Genomic DNA, 14,883 nt, shown 5'->3' with positions numbered 1-14,883 from the left:
AACAGGTCAGCCCAACACCGGGGTGAATTCCAGATGAAGGCAAAGTGGGAGGCTTTTTTGCAAAATTCGAATAAAACAAGGAGTTTTATTTTTTTGTTGTTGTTAACAAAACAAGCATTTTGTTAACCAGGTAGATCTGCTCCCAAGCAGAGCTCAGCTGTGTGGCAGAGGAGTAGAGAGAAATTACCAAGTTCTGGACCTGTGAACACGAGATCTCCATGTTATAGCATCTACCACATACTAAGCATCCACTTGTAGGTCAGGTCTTAGGCATGCTCCTACATCATGGACAAAAGGGAAGTCTCATTGCCCCAGCTTAGAGAAGCATGAAGAAAGGTCCTCTCTTAGAGCTCAAGCTGCCACCCAAGGCATCTCAGTGAGGGGCCACATCCTAAGGCTGCGAGTCTGCATGACCCCATGCTGCCCCCGGCATTCCTCAGAAGCTGCTGTAGGGGTCGCTGTTGACTCTGCAGGGTTTTGCGCACTGCGTGCAGCTGATGTGTGCTGAGGGCCCTATGCAGCTCGGCATCAAGCATCCGTGATGCTGTGCGTGCTTTTGTCTGTCCTGCAGAGGAGAGAAGAAATCCACCTGAGAAGTTCCTCCTTTCCCAGTCCAGCAAGTTAGACAAAACCCTTCTCCTCCCTGACTCTTGACAACACACAATATCCTTGGGGCCCAGACCGGTTTTTGGTAACTTAAGCACCCCACCACCCACCTCTTGTTCCGTCTTCCTTCACTTGGCCCTACCCGCCTTCCCTCCAGCCACGTGCTATTACTCATCTCTGCTCAGAAAGCCGATACTTTCATACCCAGTGACTTGGCCAAAGCTGTTTCCTCCCCTGGAGATGCGCTGGCCCTAATGGTTCTGTTCTTGGTAAAATCCTTTTTTAACGTCCATCCCTGAATTCTAAGCTCATCTCCTCCGTGCAGGTTCCTGAATATCTAGTAAAAATCCTTGCCCCACCCCCCAACACTGCTCCTCCCTGTTCTGCTCCTGAGGTGCGGGGGACAGAGCATCCCAGTGCACAGGGCGGTCACCTGGCCAGGTGTGCCCCCCAGCCACCCCCACACCCCAGAGCCGGGCCCAGCCTGGAGCAGACATGCTCAGTCCATGCTTGATCAGCAGACCAAAGTGGGGCAAACATGCTGTTTCCAACATGGACCCTCACTTTCCTGGGGAGATGTTTAGACAAGGAAATCATGCAATCTGGTCCTGTAAAAAATGGGAGTTTCATCAAACCTAGTGTGAAAAAGGAATTCCCCTCAAAAAGAATGAGAGAGACTTTTGGATAAGGGAGTTGAAAACATATACGCTGGCAACAATAAGGATCCTTTTTTTTTTTTTTCTTTGCCAAATTAGCACCACTTGGTTCAAAGACAATGGATCATATTTGTCAAGTTTAAAATTTGTTGGAGCACTTTTACTTTTCTCAAATTTCAGATCTGTGACTTAAACACACTTCATAAAGTAAATGACACCATTCTTTTCATGTTGCTACTTAGCAATGAGAAACAAGGTACTTCACAAATAACACTGCATTTTGCAGGATTCCTGTTAAGTGAGTCCATATACATGCCTCCATTTGGGGGCAGAAAACCTAAAACACACACTGAAAAAAAAAGGTTTTAAGCACACACGCAATGCATACCTGGGTTGCTATTAGAACATAAAGCATTTAACACCACCCTCCAAGTTTGATGGCAGGAGTCACGGTTCCCCATCCATTATCTTCAAGTGTTGAGGTCAGTTAAGCCATTATGGATTCGAGCCCGTCTTATGAATGGATTGTGATGCGCTTTGTGGAAGGTGGTGATAGAATGGACTTCTAAGCAGGAGGAGCCTCCTGTTAGAGGGTAGAGAGACCCAGGATAAAACAACCGCAGCACAGCGCACTGCGGGTGGGGCATGGCCCAGCCGCACTCTAAGTCCTGAGGGAGTCACGGGACAGAGCCATTCCCCTGAGCTAGATAAAATAGGAATTCCTCGTGGAAGAGATGGGCTTGGCCGGGAGATCAAAGGCAGTGGCATTTGGGTGGATGAAGTTATGGGCAGGCGGCACTCCCGTGAAGGAATTGTGTGGCACGCAGGTACAAAGCGTGGCTGGGAAACCCGGCGGGGATTAAACGTACCAATTGGTAATAAAGCTTCAAGGAGGTGAGGGAAATGTGTGAGGAGGGGGAGGGAGCAGGCTTGAATCCCATTCTATGACACCTAGACTTTGTCTTGTAGGTGACCTTAGCGACAGAGTTCTTAGGGAAAGAGAATAATTTGATTAAAAAAAAAAAAAAAAAAACGCTTTAAGAGAACAAAAGCGTCAGTGCTGTTAAAGACGAGTGGAAGGAGATGTCTGAGGCTGTGTGAGTTGGCAGTAATCTGGGTGTGGATGTGTGATGATGAAGCCTGCTGGAGCCAGGCGGTGAGAAGGCGGTGAGGAGGAGTGGAACAAGAGGGAGGGAACTGCAAGCCGGTGGAGGGGACAAGGGATCTTTGAGGAAAATAAGAAAGATGGCTGAGAACCCAGCTCAGGAATTAGGAGTCTAGGTGCCATTTGCATTTCTGCCTCCAAAGTCAACCCTCATGCTAACAAACCAGACACCAGAACCACTCGGTATTTCTTTTAAATATATTTATTTTTATTTATTTATATGGTTTCGACTTCCCAGGTGGCTCAGGGGTAAAGAATCCACCTGCCAATGCAGGAGACACAAGTTCCATCCCTGAGTCAAGAAGATCCCCTGGAGGAGGAAAAGGTACGCCGCTCCAGTATTCTTGCCTGGGAAATCCCATGGACAGAGGAGCCTGAAGGGCTATATAGTCCATGGGGTCACAGAGAATCAGACATGACTTAGCAACTGAGAACCACGTATATGGTTGCGCTGGATCTTAGCTGAAGCCCATGGGATGTCATTGCAGCATGCGGGATCTATTTCCTTGCATGCATGATAAACGCGTGCATGCTCAGTCACTCAGTTGTATCTGACTCTTTGTGATCCTGTGGACTGTAGCCTACCAGGCTCTTCTGTCCTGGGATTTCTCAGGCAGAAGTACTGGAGTAAGTTGTTCTTTTCTCCTCCAGGGGATCTTCCCAACCCAAGGATCACACCTGCATCTCTTGCCTTGCAGGTGGATTTTTACCTGCTGAGCCACCAGGGAAGATCTATATCCCTGACCAAGGACTAAACCCCGGCCCCCTGCATTGGGAGTGTGGAGTCTTAGCCACTGGACCATCAGGAAGTCCCCAAGAATCACTAGGTATTTTAAATGAAAAGGGATTTAGTGCAATGGATCGTGTGCTTCCAGTAGGGTCAAAAGGAGAAGGAGTCTGTTCACCAACTGGGCTTGGGGAATAACTCGAAGTCCTTTCTGGCTTGCACTTCTGCTACAAAGAGGACTGGGGGCATCACGATGGAATCGGTGACTTCAGGAACCTGTGGCCTTCTCTGTGTTCCAGGCACCAGAAGACTCACCCTGCAGGTGCAGGAAGTGAGTGTCTAGACAGTGGACCAAGGCTACAGAAGCCAGCGTCTTGGTCCCGAGTGTCAGCTGACGTGGCCACGGCGATAGCAAGGCAAGCTCTCTGCCCTTCTGCCTGGCAGTGGTCCTGGGAAGACAGCTGCTTCTCAGAAGCCAGTTTCATCCAGACTGTAACTGGAGAGGACGCAGAGAAACGCTGTCCCAACCTCGGCCCTCTAGGAAGGCACAGCTGGGGTTCAGGATGGACGTTGAGAGCGGCACCCCGAAACATGCCATAGCAACCCGTTCCGGCAGCCCCGGACCTGTGCCCACCACCCACAAGACATCTTCTCAGCCACTGGAAGGACAAGAAAGCTCCCTCCCAACATAATGGATTTATTCTTCATACAAATGAAAACTAACTCCATCTTCTCTGCACAAGAGGAGAGATCCATACTCTTGTCCATCAGCACATCTGTCATCAGACCACGGCCTCAGCAGTCACAGTCTCCCCTTCTGCAACCGGAGACTGAGGCACTGACCATGGCCAACACAGCATGTGTAAAATAAAAACAGAAGGGCAAGCAACAGAAAAGGGACTTGGCTAAGCCACCTTCACAGAGCAGGAAAGAAACATCGTCGTTACTATGGTGCTGACTCCTGCAAGTGCGTACCAAGCCATAGATATTATTTCTAGCTATGAAATTATTTACAAATGACTTCCTTTTCTCCACTTGGAAAATACTGCAGCTATTTACCTGGTCAATTGCACCTTTCCTCTTAGCAGACTTGAGCTCTTTGGGGTCCTGTTTCGGTCGGTCGATTGAATTTTCCGTTAGCCTTTGCCACTGGCTCGGTAGTTCTAAGAGTCGTCCCTGAGGATAACTGGGTGTCAGCATTTCCTACCCGGGAATGAAAACCTTTAAACAAGGAAACCTGAAAGTTGGGGGAGCAGGAAGCAGTTTTGTGCGATGGTCATTATGGGTAATAACAGAAGGACCCAGCCCTGCCTCCAAGGGCCTGGGGTACGTATATTTTTGCTTTTGGGGAAACAGCACCAAGTACCAGGCACCATTCAAAGCAAACAGTGCTTTCTACAGGGCATCACCCACTCTCACATTACTCCCACTTCAGTAATGCCCCCGATGGATGTCTTGTCTGGGTACTCGATAGAGTATTCCAGCATTTTGAACATCCAGCTGCATGTGGATGTTTGGGTAGGAAGGGAAGACCACATAACTCCACAGGGATGTTGAGGTCAAATCTCGCCTCTGCACCCCGACACGGAAATAAATCTTGGAGACAGAGATTTGGGTGAAATAGAAAATACAGCTTTATTGCTTTACCAGGGCAAAGGGGGTCACAGGGGACAAAGCCCTGAAAATGGCATGTCCCCACCAGAGGGGTGAGTGTGGGGTTTTATAGAAATGCTTCATAGAGGACATGATCAGCTTGTGAGCATTCTTCTGGTTGGCTGATGGTGAGGTGAGTATGAGTCAGCATCATCGACCTTCAGGTTCCAAGGGTCTGGGGTCTGTGTGCTTGTGGGCAGCGTACCACGGTTAATTGTTAACTTCTCCTGCCTGAAGGGGGTTTCCAGGTTATATAGAAGTTTTACAACAAGGGGCAGGCAGTCTGAACATCAAAAGCTTATTGTTAATTAAAGGAAGCCAGACATCTCAGGTTAAGGAATTCAGTGGTTTCCTACGTATGGCAAGATGCAAGAGTCTGGGCTCACTGAAGCCAGTCCTTTGATCTGCACCTCAGCTGTCTGGGGCCAAGATCCCGTGCTTTCTCATCCTGAGCCTCCACGGGCCGCCCGGTGGGTGGGGGTTGGTGGTTGATTCAGTGTGACATGACTGGCCGGCATTCCTCCTGAGTTTCCATCCTGAGTTCCCTCAAGGCTCCCCGGGGGGTGGCCTCAATCGCTGATGGCTCTCACATCCTTTGTTTTCTGATACGGCGGGCAACATTCCATTTCCCATTCCCCATGGAATGACACTGTCTCTGACACTCAGCCCTGTCAGCTCTTGGCCAGGGAAGCCCATGGCAGGCTGACAGATCAGCTTTGTGAAGGAAAGCCCGGGCTGTTATTCATCTTCATTCAAGATACCACGGCCAGCTTGCTGCTGGAAAACCAAGGTGGTGTGGGGAGAGGGTAACTGATCCACACAGATAGGTCACCTGGGCTACCTGGATACTGAAAACTTTTGGGAGCAAAACTTTTGTAAGAAGCAGATTCTGTAGCCGTGCCTGTGCTCCAGACCCCTTGTCACCAGGCCTCCAATCTTATTCCTTCCAAGTCCCTGAGCAGCCAAACTCCCTCGACTTTCCATGGATCAGTTAAGGTCTACACCTGCGGCCACAGCTCCTTCCAATAAAACTGAGACGTTACATGAACTGCTTGGTTTCCACCCCAGGGAGAAACTCCCTTGACTACACATCAACAGGAACAAACCTGAGAGGAGATGTCATTCTGCAAAGATCTACCCTAGGCTGTTCCTGGCATACTATGCCTGACCCTCTATTAATTGGCTTAATGTTTTTGCAATTTTAATTGACCCTCAAGGCCTGCTAATGCTCAAGCTCTCCAATGTCATCTCCCTTTGACCCAGTGCTGTTCTGGAATCCACACTTCATGACCGAATCTGTTAGCTCATAAGGACATACGATGTCCCACGATCTCTTCCGGGATCCTGTAGCAATGAAGAGATATTTTAGAAAAAATATTGTGCTGAAACTCCAATCTTTACCCTGATGCTGGGAAAGATTGAGGGCGGGAAGAGAAGGGGGTGACAGAGGATGAGATGGTTGGATGGCATCACCGACTCGATGGACATGTGTTTGAGCACGCTCCAGGAGACAGTGAGGGACAGGGAAGCTTGGCATGCTGCCGTCCTTGGGGTCACAAAGAGTCGGACACGACTTAGTGAGTGAACAACAATTTCCATAAAAGGCATTACCTTTTGTGCCAAAAGTCTAAGGGCCTCACCAGTTCCTCCAGGAAGGTCTGCAGGAGGTTTGACGGCACATCTGGTCAGCCCTTCTGCGTCTGCTAGGAAGCCAGGTACCAGAGCATCTTGCCTTCTGCTTTGTATTCCTCAAAAGTTGGCTGTCTTTCAGGTCACTCAAATAAACGGGTCAAGGCGCATTGAGGGGCCAAGGGGTCTGCAGCAGAGGCCCTGACACCGGATATAAGGGGATCTACTTCCTACAAGTGCTCCCCAAATACCCACACGTAGTGTACTCTTCCTCAAAACAAAAAAGAGTCTGACCAAGCCCTGAGCTTCTTCTCCGTGGTAAAGCCTCAAACACCCACACATCATGCTCTGCCCTCCCATGTAGGCTGTGTGAGGACCTGCAACGAGTCCACTGCTGGGGGCGACCCCTGGAACTTTTCATCAGTTCTCTCTTGCCTGCTCTTACATGTGATAGGCTATTTCTGGCTCCCCAAGTTCAATGAGCACAATGCCATCAACAAATGGAATAAATATGGTACCCTAAGGGATGAAGGCGGTGGTGGTGGTTTAATTGCTAAGTCATGTCCAACTCATTGCGACCCCATGGATTGTAGCCTGCCAGGCTCCTCTGTCCCCATAGGATGGTAAGATACTCAAATTTCCTATGACTAATTGTCAGAGAATGAAAATGTTGACACAGATCAAAAGTGAGAGACTAGAACATCTGATACACTTTGCCCAAACTAAAGATATATTCCTTTAACTCTAGTTTGTTTAGCGTGTTGCCAAACTATTCCAAAACATATTACCCAGGCTTCTCATGTAATTAAATACAATCCTTCCTAGATATCTAGCCCTTCCCTTCCCTTTACCTCTTAGCTCAGACCATTAAAGAATCTGCCCGAAATGCAGAAGACCCTGGGTTTGATCCCTGGGTCAGGAAGATGCCCTGGAAAAGGGAATGGCAGCCCACTCCAGTATTCTCTCCTGGGGAATTCCATGGACAAAGGAGCCTGGAGAGCTACAGTCCATGGGGTCACAAAGAGTTGAACATGACTGAGTGACTAACACTTCCTAGATATCCAAGAGGGATTGGTTCCAAGACCCCTCCCAGGATACAGAAGCATCTATGGATATTCAAGTAAAATGGTAAATGTAAAATGGTCTAGGGTTTGCCATATAAGCTACAGACATCTTCCAGCATACTTTAAATCATCCCTAGACCTAATACCTAATGCAACGTAAATAACTGTAAGTATAATGTAAATTCTATGCAAAGAGCTCTAAATACAATGCAATACTATGTACACAGCTGCCAGTGAGTGACACAAGTTTTGCTTTTTGGTAATCTCTAGAATATTTTTCCAAATATTTTCATATCATGGTTGGTTGAATGCATGGATATGAAGCCCCCGGATACAGAAGGCTGACTGTATAAACAAATGATAATTCTTTTGATCAGTATGTCTTCTCTTCCTGAGTCAGATTCTATTCTTTGCCTCTGAAGCATGTGGGGATCTGATTCTAATTACAGGTCTGGGGTGATGAGAAAGTAGGAAGAGGCAAGGAGAGACCCAGCATTCCTTTCCAGGAAACTATGTCAGATGTTGATAAGATTGACCTCATCAGACAAAGAAGGAGAAAGTTCTCTTAGCAAGGAAATCTCTGAACCAAAGTTCTCCAGTTCTAACTCGTAACCAAACAATCTCCTGTGTTTCAAAGGAGTCCTGACAAGGCTTTGAATTCAGCTGACTCTGCAATTCAGCAACGAGAGTGACCATTTCAGCCATGTCCATGACTACCAGGAAGAAGCTCTATCTGCCAGACTGAGGAGCTCCTTGTCCGACTGTAACCACAGCACAGAATGTAAAAACCCGGGCTTACCACTTTCTTTCTCTGAAATCTTCAGTTTAGCCACACGCTGCCAGCCCACCCACCCACCTTATGCTCCTCATTCTGCCATGAGGTTGTAGCAGCCGCTTGGTCCACCAGTGCCTTGCTTTCAACAGGATCTTTACTCCTGGACACTTTGGGTGAGAATTTATGTAGCTTTTCCTACTGTCTGCCACACAGGTCCAATTTCTGTCACAGTGACTGAATCCTCACTGCCCTCAAATTCCACTGACAGATCACCTCACCATCTCAGTCCCCCAGGGTCTGTTGCCTATGACGACTTTGATTGCCAACTTCTGGATGACTGAGAATTAAATTGCAAGGAATAAAAGACACCGCAACTATTTTAAGCATGAAAGGATTTAAAACAAAGAATCCATAGAGCTGTTGCACACCAAATTGGAAAAGTGTCTCCAGGCTGAGTGGGCCTCCAGGAATAGCCCAGTGTACCACAGACCCAGACTCACCAGGAACGGCCACCTGTGCCCATTGGGGAAGGTGTGGGGTCAGAGGGACAGTGTGAACCTGGCGTATCCAGGGACCTAGCTGTCCAAAGACGTTCCCACCGTCACCGCTGCAGAGGGTTCTCAACAGCTAAGAAACTAGTCATAGCATCTTGGAATACTGCTGGAGAAAAATAAAAAAAAAACAAACCTTACCCAGTCACAGCAACAGAAACATGACCTCCCCCTTGCTTCCTTCTTCTGTGACCACTTTTAATTGGCAGACGCTAATTCACATCCATCAGCCTAGCTGCAAGGACGTACACGTACAGTTGTGTTAGCTTTCTAGACCCTCTAATCTGCGAAAGACACGCCAGGGAGATCCGAGAGGGTGTGATCGCCAATCACCTTGTTCTACCACGTGAAGTCACCTTTAAACAAACAGCATCTACTCTCATTTTATGCAATCCATTTCCTTGCATGTGATCTAAATTTATTTACTATAATGTATCATTTTTCTCTCGACTCCATGTAAAGATCTGCAAATGCAGGACCACTGGGGAATTTTGCTGTTTTCTTCTCTACTACTGAGTCTACAATCTGATTAAATCGCCATGATGTAAGTTTTGGTGTCCTGGTTTATAGCTTCTTAAGCTGAACAACTAATCATTGTTGGGCAGTCAGCTAAACAAGTGCTGAGCAAGCATTTTTGCCTATCCTTTAAAAATAATTGCCTGTAAAGGGCCAAGCCCTTGGTTTTTATTTGATGTTCATATAAGCCTCTTGAAATAAATATCCAGGTATAACTCAATTTCCCAATGCTATTTGACCATTGGGCTTCTTCAAGACATCCTTTTTCTTGTATGGTTTCAATGACAGACACTCTTACCTCCTAACTCTCAATTACATAACCCAGAGGTGAGCTCCTAGGACAAGGTAAGATGAGCCTGCATCTCCTTATCCCAGCATAGCACACAGTGCCTGCCACAGAGGAGGGTGGTGCCCTCCAAGATATACCCAATAAATGAACAGATAAAAAAATCTGCTTTCATAATTACCCTTTCAAATCTGGTTTCCTTTTACTAAAGCCCCTGCTACCGTTAGTCACCTGAGGAATAAAAGGAGTCACTGCCCACCCACGAGACTACATCTCAGTCCTGTCCACAAAGTGGGAACCCACGGAGGGCAGTGCAGTCAGACAGGGTCCCCTGGAATCACCACCTGTGCTGGAGGTGTGGACAGCCAGCATCCAGTATTCTTACATGTGTAGAAGCATCTGAGTCCATTTCAATATCTGGCCCCACACACCATGGCCACTCACTGGAAAAGACCCTGATGCTGGGAAAGACTGAGGGCAGGAGGAGAAGAAGCAATAGAAGATGAGCTGGTTGGATAGCATCACCGACTCAATTGATGTGAGTTTGAGCAAGCTCCTGGAGATGGTGAAGGACAGAGAAGTCTGGTGGGCTGCCGTCCAGGGGGTCACTAAGAGTCGGATATGACTGAGCGACTGAACAACAGCACACCCCAGGCAGGTGGGCCTGCCTGGCTGTCCAGCAAGGCGTGTGACCCAGACCTAAGCTTCTCCTAGCCGCAGAGGCTGGTTCAGGCGCGTGCACCTGGCCTTAGGTAGCCAAGGATTTGTTTGTAGGAGGAGCAACTTCGTTCCTAGTGCAGGAGAATCCTGAGGACACAGCCTATCATGTGCCTGGGTGGGGAGGGCCTGTCTGATCACTGACAGAGTTAAAAGCTCAGATCTGCTAACCCTAGATCAGACCAGTTGACAGGAGCCAAGACATTCCTTTCAAAGTCAAATGAGATTGCATTTCCTGTTCCTTACAACTGAATCATTCCCAAGTGACAGAGCTACCTGGCTTTAGCAGGGCCTTGAATCATTTGGCTCAGATGGTAACATACCTGCCTATGATGCAGGAGACCTGGGTTCGATCCCTGTGTTGGGAAGATCCTCTGGAAAAGGAAATGGCACCCCACTCCAGTATTGTTGCCTGGAGAATCCCATAGACAGAAGAGCCTGGCGGGCTATAGTCCATGCGGTTGGAAAGAGTCATACACGACTGAGTGACTAACACTTTCAACACTTTCACTGAATCACTTTGCCTACTTGAAAGGCCCCGTGGTTGTTTGTTTGCTGTTGTTCAGTCAATAACTTGTGTCTGACTCTTTGTGACCCCATGGACTGCAGCACGCCAGGCCTCCATCTTTCACTATCTCTCAGAGTCTACTCAAACTCATGCCTACTGAGTGGGTGATGTCACCCAACCATATCGTCCTGTGTTGCCCCCCAACTCCTCCTGCCCTCAATCTTACCCAGCAATGGGGTCTTTTCCATGAGTCAGTTCTTCGTATCACGTGGCCAAAGTATTGGAGCTTCAGCTTCAACATCAGTCCTTCCAATGAACATTCAGGGTTGATTTCCTTTAGGGTTGACTGGTGCAAGCTCTGGGAGCTGGTGATGCACAGAGAAGCCTGGTGTGCTGCAGTCCATGGGGTCACAAAGAGTCCACATAGCTGAGCGACTGAACTGAACTGAACTGACTGGTTTGATCTCCTTGTAGTCCAAGGAATTGCTTATATTTTCTGCAAAGAAAAAGGAAGCATCATCCCTCTCCTTGCCTCTTGCCTTCCACAAAAACTGGATGTCCTAGTTCTTGAGAACAAGGGTGGACTTGACAGCCTGCAACTTCTACTTCCAGAGTTAGATAGGATGTAATCTGTCTTCATAACAGCGCTTCTCAGGTTTTACTTCTGAATTTTCAAAGAAATTTCAACATGTGCTTAAACAGATATTAAATTTTTTTCCTCAGAAGCTATAAAGTTCCTTACTGGCTACAAAAGTTCTTTTTTAACTAGGAATTCAAAATGTAACAACAAATTCAATAGGATATGTCCTAGAGGCATTTGGAGTTCACACTTTCCTAGTTTTTAAGGAAGAACATGTAGCTATTTTTTCACTCTAGTATATGTTGAATGATTATCTTCAAGACTTGGAGCGTCTACCATGTATCTGGAATGTATTGTTAGAGTTTAGCACCATTTTTCCTTATGTCAGGGCTTGAGGATGAGGCCAAAGGAAAATTTCTGGCCAAAGATGTTTGGTATCATTTTATCTAAAATTCAAACAATTGCTCAACATTTATTCTAAATGAAAGATATATATTTTTCCCTCCTTGGCAATCCTTTCCTGCCTGGCTAAATTACAGAATGTGCTATATTCTCATGATCTTAGAATAAAACCATCCCAACTCACAATCTGGACCTTCAGGTTCAGAAATAAGAAAGTTTTGAGAATCATGGCTTCTTAGGGCCAGTTTGTTGTAGCTGTTTAGTCGCTAAGTCGTGTTTGACTCTTTTTATGGACTGTAGCCCACCAGGCTCCTCTGTCCATGGGATTTCCCAGACAAGAATACTGGAGTGGGTAGCCATTTCCTTCTCCAGATCTTCCTAACCCAGGGATTGAACCCATGTCTCCTGCACTGGCAGGTGGATTCTTTATTGCTCAGCCACCAGGGAAGCCACGTAAAGGCCTCAAAAAGGCCACGTAAGGAACTCAAGATATTACTTTTCAAAATCTTTTTGTCATTCAGGGGCCCAGATAATTTTATTGTGTGATCTCTCTTGTGAAAGCCATAAACAACTTCTTAAGTTACACGCGTCTTTACAGGAACACATACTTGATTCTCTGCCCAAAGCTGATTACTCTTTCCCAACTCAGGAAAGGACACCCAGTCTCCTAGGCTATTTCTATTTGACAGCCAGAATGAAATGTTTTTAATGCAAATCTTATCAGGCCACTCCATTTCTTAAAACCTTTAATGGCTGCCTACTCAAAGCTATGGTTTTTCCAATAGTCATGTATGGATGTGAGAGTTGGACCATAAAGAAAGCTGAGTGCTGAAGAATTGATGCTTTTGAACTGTGGTGTTGGAGAAGGCTCTTGAGAGTCCCTTGGACTGAAAGGAGATCAAACCAGTCCATCCTAAAGGAAAATAGTCCTGAATATTCATTGGAAGAACTGATGCTGAAGCTGAAGCTCCAATACTTTGGCCTCCTGATGTGAAGAACTGACTCACTGGAAAAGACCCTGGTGCTGGGAAAGATTGAAGGCAGGAGGAGAAGGGGACAACAGAGGATGAGATGGTTGGATGGCATCACTGACTCGATGGACATGAGTTTGAGCAGGCTCCTGGAGTTGGTGATGGACAGGGCGGCCTGGCATGCAGCAGTCCATGGGGTTGCAAAGAGTCAGACACAACTGAACTGAATGACTTCCCATGGAATGGGCTGCCATTCCCCTCTCCAGGGGATTTTCCCCACCCAGAGATTGAATACGTCTCCTGAGTTCCAGGCAGACTCTTTACCATCTGTGTTTTCATAAGGCTTCTCAGGTGGGACTAGTGGTAAAGAGGCTGCCTGCCAATGCAGGGGACCTAAGAGATGCAGGTTTGATCCCTAGGTGGGGAAAATCTCCTGGAGGAGGGCATAGCAATCCACTCTAATATTCTTGCCTGGAGAATCCCATGGACAGAGGAGCCTGGCAAGCTATAGTCCATGGGGTCACAAAGGGTCAGACTCGACTGAAGCAACTTGACATCTTTACCATCTGAGCCATCAGGGAAGCCCAGTGGCTGATCACTACACTTCAAATCTAAAGCATTTCTACCCTGGCTTACCAGACTCTGTACGGTCTGTCTGTGCCCCTACCATCACTTCAATTAATCAGTATTGCTGGTCCCTGGCTCACTGCACTACAGAGGCCCTGACTCGGAGACTTATTGTGAGTCCTACTGAAACTTCTTGTATATATATATATATATATATATATATATATATATATATGTATCCACACACACACATATATATATTAAATTTTAATTTTTAGACATTTTAGGTTCTCTGCAAAATAGAGTGGTAAGTACAGATGTATCCCCTGTCCCGCCCCGCCTCCACACAGCCTCCCCCGTTGCCAACACCTCCCTCCATGTGGAACATTTGTTATAACTGATGAAGCCACACTGATGAGTCATCATCACCGAAAGTCCATAGTTGACGTGAGTGTTCACTCTTGGTGATGAACGGCCTACGGATTTGGACAAACATAAGACATCTGACCGTTATTATCCTCTAACACAGAAAAATATTTTAACTGCTCTAAAAATCCTCTGTGCTCCACCTGTTCACCTCCCCTCTCCCCAAGCCCTGGAAACCACAATCTTTTCACTGTCTCCATGCATGCGTGCTAAGTCACTTCAGTAGTGTCTGACTCTTTGTGAGCCTATGGACCGTAACCAGCTGGGTTCCTCTGTCCTTGGAATTCTCCAGGCAAGAATACTGGAGTGGGTTGCCATTTCCTCCTCTAGTGGATCTTCCCAACCCAGGGATGGAAGCATGTCTTAAGCCTCCTGTATTGGCAGGCTGGTTCTTTGCCACTAGCACCACCCAGGAAGCCTTTATTGTCTGCATAGTTTGCCTTTTCCAGAATGTCTTAAGGGTCAGAATCATACAGGATGTAGCCCACTAACACTGGCTTATTTCACTTTGTAATGGGCACTTAAGTCTCCTCCATGTCTTTTCATAGACCCTGATGCTGGGAAGATTGAGGACAGGAGGAGAAGGGGACGGCAGAGGATGAGATGGTTGGATGGCATCACCGACTCAATGGACATGAGTTTGAGCAAGCTCCAGGAGTTGGTGATGGACAGGGAAGCCTGGAGTGCTGCAGTCCATGGGGTCACAAAGAGTCGGACAGGACTGAGTGACTGAACTGAACTTTTCACGGCTTAACACATATTTTTTAGTACTGAATAGTATTCCACTGACTGGATGGACTGCAGTTTATCTATTTATGTACCTACTGAAGGTCATCTGAGTTGCTTTCAAGTCTCAGCAATTACAAACAAAGCTGTTACGAATACCCACATGGTGACATGCATTTTTCAGCTCATTCAGCTGAGTGTCACGGGGCACAACTGTGGAGTTCCTGGTTTTTAATCTAACCTATATTTTTAAATCCAGATATTTGTTAATTAATCACTCATTTGTTAATTAGTGATTAGTTAATTGTTAATTGATCACTCATTAATTCTTTCCACAATGAGACCTGTTGAATAACAG

The sequence above is a fragment of the Bubalus bubalis genome, chromosome 19 (genome assembly GCF_019923935.1).
Source record: "Bubalus bubalis isolate 160015118507 breed Murrah chromosome 19, NDDB_SH_1, whole genome shotgun sequence".
Taxonomy (NCBI): domain Eukaryota; kingdom Metazoa; phylum Chordata; class Mammalia; order Artiodactyla; family Bovidae; genus Bubalus; species Bubalus bubalis.
The sequence above is the reverse complement of the archived record's forward strand: the minus strand, read 5'-3'. Positions refer to the sequence as shown.